Source organism: Lagopus muta, chromosome 5, assembly GCF_023343835.1.
Source record: "Lagopus muta isolate bLagMut1 chromosome 5, bLagMut1 primary, whole genome shotgun sequence".
Classification (NCBI taxonomy): domain Eukaryota; kingdom Metazoa; phylum Chordata; class Aves; order Galliformes; family Phasianidae; genus Lagopus; species Lagopus muta.
In genome coordinates this window covers 40,910,026-40,916,025 of record NC_064437.1, presented here as the reverse complement: position 1 = coordinate 40,916,025, position 6,000 = coordinate 40,910,026, and positions in this window count along the sequence as shown.

Below are 6,000 nucleotides of genomic sequence, written 5' to 3'. Positions count from 1 at the left end.
GATAAGTCCTGTTGAAATGTATACTTTATTTCAGCCCTGCTGATGTCCTCAGTTGTCTTTTATTTATTTTCTGCTTGTGCTTGTGGAAGATAGAAGGATTTGGATAGAAAAGGCAGAAGAGTTAGGAAAAGGAGACTGGGAAGGTGTAGAAAATAAATAAATAAAAATGAGTAGGAGCAGAACAGCAGATGTATCCACAAAGGCCTGACTGCAGATGTCTGTTATGATGGTGGCAGACTGTGAAGATGAAGGATGCTTCTGCTGGTGCTACTGTTGGGAGTTTCCAGAAACGAGCCCTTTGCTGATGTTAGCCATCTGGGAGAAGGAGAAAAGGAGCTGCTGTCCCAAAACAATTGGTGGTGGATTTCCAGCAGGGAAGGCTGGCAGGTTCCCTGCTGCCATATCTTGTAATTTGAAAGAATCCTAAAATAAAAGTGGAAGTTTTGAGAAGAGCTATTTGCAACAACTAAGCAGCTTTCAATGGAAATAAAAATAAAAAAAAATACAACCAGCAATAGGAACTAAGCGCTGTTTTGGGACTCTGCTACAGGAGCTGTTATATATGTAGAGAGAGAGACCTGACCTTAGTATTTGTCATCTCCCTGAACCTTTGTTGATGTTTTGCCTTTGATCAGTGTCTTGTGGAATAGTACACTTCCAAAGCCACAAGTTGGATTGAATTTGGAGTAAAAGTTGCTGGGACAGACTTTCAGGTCTGGGTTAAACAAATAGAGAAAACAAATATATTCTGAGCAGATTTCTCCCTTAATCATTGGTATTCAAGAATGTTTTTTAATGTATATTTTGGCTTTTCTAAGTTCAGTAGTGATTAGGGTAATTATTAAAATGTGGGCTTTTTCTTTTGAATTACATTTGCTCTTTATGTAGTTTCAGCCTTCTGGGAATACGAAGTCATGTTATTTGCTGATTCTTGACAGAAGTTTATACAGAGAGAATAGAAGTAGTTGTTTGTTACGCACTTGAGTTAATACCGCTGGAAAATTTGTTATTGTTAAGTGACCAATTTCTCTGCATCACAGAATTGTAGAGGCTTGAAGGGACCTCTGGAGATTGCCAAGCTCTATCCCTTGCTGAAGCAGGTTCCCTTCAGTAGGTTGCACAAGTTGGCAATCCAGGCGGGTTTTGAATATTTCCAGAGGAGGAGACTTCGCAGCCTCTTTGGGCAGCCTGTTCCAGTGCTCTGTTACCCTCACGTTAAAGAAGTTTTTTGTTGTATTCATGTATAATCAATGCAGTCCTCAAATAAATGTTATGAATGATGTGCCATCCTAGACTAATTTATTAGCGTAAACTTTGGGCAGAAATTGTGTTAACTGCACTGCTTGCACAGCAATGGATTTTTCCATCCTGAAACAGGAACATAAAGCAAATAGTCTGTAGAATTCTGTGACACAGAGATCTTGGCTTAGTGAGAAATAGACTTCTAAGCCCTATGTGGGGAGTGTACAAATTTATATGAAAGTAAAACACCAGGGCAGTGTACAAGAACTGTACCAATGTGTTTCTGCACTGCTGGCATATAATTTTATTTTTGGGATGTGATGTTGCAGTTTATATGTAGCATACATAAAAGTATATAACCACCATGTTTCATCCGTTTTGTTTTTCCCATTCAGCATTGTAATACACTACTAATAGTAATAATAGTACTAATAGTAGATAATGTGATGACAGAAATAGTCACAAGAACAGTGAATGTTTTTGTGATGTGAATGTTTAAACGATGGTAAGCTCACACAAAGAGGAGCAAACCAAATCTGTGGTTGTGTTACCTGAACTGTTAACAATTGAAAGTGAAGCCTTAAAAAGCACTTCAGTGCAGAGGATAGCCTTTTGAATGCTTTATAGATCAGCCTGTGCCATTGAATAATACAATCCTCATTTTCTTAAATTTGATTTTGCTAGTGAGAACTGTCTAATTCTTTTTTAACAAATAATAATTCGTAACTATTTAATTAGTGACTGAAACAGGCTTTTACAGAATGGTGTGGTAATTCAGTAAATTTTTTTTGGGGGGGAGTGTGCAGTGTTGAGTTGGAAGTTGGGATTTCTAGTTTATTACAGCACTGATGACAGTAGAGTAAGTTCTTCATAGCTGTCTATGTATTATCTGTCAGAGCTCTTCTGGAGGAGATAGTTTTAAACATGAAAAGTTCTTTTTGACTGCAATGTGAAGAGCAAGCTGCGGTTTAGGTGTCTCAAACTCAATAACCATCCAGGAAGTCATTGGCTTCTCTTGATTGCTTTTCTTCGCTAATATTTCAGCGACTCTGTGAAACCATCACTTGACCATTTAACATGAATTTCATCATTGCTCCAGAGTATTTATTTTCCACTGACTGTTCGATGCTTGTCAGATAATAACTGTGACCCTTCCTCTGTACTAGTCCTTAAGACATGGCCCCACTTCCCCCCAATAAATTATTGCTTCCAGTCTGCCTCCAAATGACTTCAGATGTGCAGAGCTTGATGTGCTCTTATGTGTAGAATTTTTTCTGCTTACAGATTTCTGTCCCAGGGAGAAGTGCAAGCCTGAGATATTTCTTTTTGTAATATTAGTACATAGTAGTTCTAGTGTTACATTATGAACACACAGAGGATCAGAAATTATTTCTTCATTACATACTTGTTGCTTGCTAAACACATGTTTTCACTATTGAAATTCAGTGTGCAGTTCAAATGAACTATCTGTGGGAAATTAACCTCTATTCTTCTAGAAGGTTCAAACTACATCCTGCTCTTTACTCTTTGAGCTAGCACAGGTGGTCTTATTCTTATGATTCTTTGAATCTTTTCGCTTTTTTTTTTTTTTTTTTTTTTTCTTTCAAGGTGGCCAGAGTTATTTTTCAATTTGAACTGGAGAGATGTTTTCAAATGCAGTGACTTTTCTTGGTCTGGAAATGGAACTAGGGTAGTGTGTTCCATAAAAGTATGTTAGCAACAAAAAGGCAGTGATTTCTTCCTGCCTAGCTATTGCGGCTACCAGTGGCTGTGTCTTATCGCTTCAATTAATTCCAGCTTTCTAGGTTTCTCTTTTCTGCTACACCATTTTTAAGCACAGACCATTCAGTACCATACACACATAAAGAACAAAGCTCAGTTCTTGACTGGAATGCCTAAATGGTGCTGCAGTACATGCATTATGAAAAATAAAGATGTTGCTAGCTCTAGTGATAGCCTTGTAAGGTCAGTGACATTGCAACTATTTTGCATGGGGAAGCATGGATATAGTTAGGTTTTGTTTGTTTGTTTCTTGCTTTTTAAAAAATTTTTAGCTGTGTTTTCTTTACCCTGTTAAGTAGAACTTCTGTAGTGAAATCTTCAGCGAAGTTACTGTTGTGATCTGATTCGCTAGGCAGAAATTAAAAAGAACATGATTTCCTGCCATGTTCTTAATCTTTCAAAATAAGCTTCTGCCTTAAGATATGAGTATCATTGCATATATTGGCAATACAGATTTTGGCTGGCAATATAGATGCAATTCTCAGTTTTAATTTAGGAATGGCTTTATCTAGACTTTATAAACTCATTAAGAATTTTTAAAAGTTTCTTTTTGCTAAGTTGTTGCATCTCTTTAAAATACCCAGGAAATAAAGCAAATGCACTGAGAACAAAAACACATTTATTCATTGAAGAAACAGTCCAATGCTTCCTCTACATAGATATTAAAGACATTTGATTTCATTTAAAAAAGAAAGCTTAATGTTTTTAAATTTAATTAAGTGTCAAGAAAACATAGTTTTTAAAAAAACCCAAAGCAAAACCCATATGTATAATATTTAAATATTTTCTAAATAATACATTTTAGTATTTTGTATACTAGTAGTTTTTTTCCAATTTGTTGTTCAGTTTTCATTTGTACAGAAATTAACACGCAAAGTAAATCTGAACTTACACAGAATTTGCTTAAGATGTCTGCATATGTAACTCCAAATAATAAAAAGAGAAGTCCGTGTTAGAATGGCTTCCTGCAGTCTGAAATCCACAGTCAGTTTTTCAAAATTTCAAAATGTCTTTGATATTCTCCATTTCTTTATTTAGAAAAGAAAAAAAAGTAGTCACATATTGTTAGAAGACGGTATAATCTTAGTGAATGGTCTGTTTCTGAACATAATTTCACATTGAAATAAATGGAGACCTCCACTCAAATCTGTAGCATGTATGGCCCAAGGATTATTTGTACGATGTTAGTTCTTCATAACTATAATGGAGTTGAAGTATGAAGGCATTATTATAAGCAGCTTTTACTGCTCAGAAGAAGTGATATTACATGTGGGAGCTGCTTTAGCTCATGGGGCTGTAACAGGGCTAAAATGTTCTTATGAACATTGCCTCTGATCTAGCAGTTACAGATGTACACAAGAATCAGTCCGTGCAGGAATGGAGAAACATGGTTAAATGGGACAGTAAAATCAAGATCAGCAAATGTAATAGAATGAACCTTTTATTTTTTTATTTTTATTTTTTTTTCCTGTTGTCAAGACTATAAAATCCATCTTCTTTGCAGTATTAGTTTTGCTTCTGCAGCTTCATTCAATTTTCACTTATTGAAGAACTGGATACAGAGCTAAAGGCTGAAATAATAAGTCTTCTGTAACACTCTCCAGTGCCCTACTTACACACAGAGGAGCTTTGGTCCTAGATCCAATAACTGGGCATTTCTGTGGGTGTTGTGTGGGTGCTGGCTGAACGTGAAGCAACATGGTACAAGAATTTATGAGACACAATGGAGTTCATCTCTGCCAGTCTGTAAAATAGAAGGATATGCCCAAATACGGGTGTTGGGGATGAATTGTACAAGATGCTGATAATCTGACAACCCTACAGATGTTTTGAACATTCAGATTGTCCTGAAGACTCCTTAGCTTCTGCTCTGGTTCCACTGAGAAAACTTGCTCTTTTAAAATTTGATTGAGAATTTATTGGATGAAGAAAGTGTAACTTAAACCAAGAGCAAACTGTTTAGAAAAAAGAGCAACTGTACGTCACAGCTATGTGCTAGCATCATATCTACCATATCCCTGACTTGACAGTACTTTATGATTTTCTTCCAAATAATGTAAGCCTAAATGCATTAATTTCATTACCTGTCACAGCTGAGTTCTGTAGAAACCTCTGGTTTTGCTCCACACTTGCAATTGCTTGAACACATCAAGGACACATTCTTGTATGCAACTCTGAAGCATTTATTTAAGGTGAAATGAAAAGAGATACATTCCTGAACATTTGGGCATTTGTTTCTTCCTTTTGTATGCACTTAATGTACTTTAAAACTGATGTTAGCACTATTTTTCCATAGAGAATGACTTTGGATCAAAAAATAAAAATTATCAACTTTAATCAAGAAAAAAATATAAAATAGAATTTTGAGGCTCAAAGTAAACATAGTCGCCTTACTATTTCTAATACAAATAACAGTGAATCACTCATTCAATATTTAACAATTAAAAAATTAATTAGGTCTTACTAATAATTTTGTATGGAGACATTGTCTTGAAATGAATGTTTTTTTTAACCTTGTAGCAGTAAGAGCACAGTTCTTTTAATAACTCTGATTTCAGATTTGTTTCTTTGCAATATCTGTTACTGTAAACAGTTGCAATTGGCAACTGCTTAGACATTATGAAAGAGGCTGCAGGCTTGATTTTTATAATTTAGATTGTGTGCTCTCCTCTTCACACTAGTGTATGGGAATCATTCAGTAGGTATGTTCCATTGTCTGCATGCAAACAAATTATCTCAGTCTAGCTGTTTTAAGGGGAGAAGTCTATTGGTATTAATGCAAACTGTTATATGAAGCTGTTGAGGACTGTGTCTGCACCAAGGTGGGCCAAAAATTTTAAAGCGAAGATAATCCTTCTGCTTTTTAGAATCACAGAAAAGAAGTTATTTCTGCCATTCTTTGAAATGTATTGTGCATCTGGTCACATACAAAAACAGGACTGGAAGGGAATAAGAAATTAAGTAAACCTACAAGCA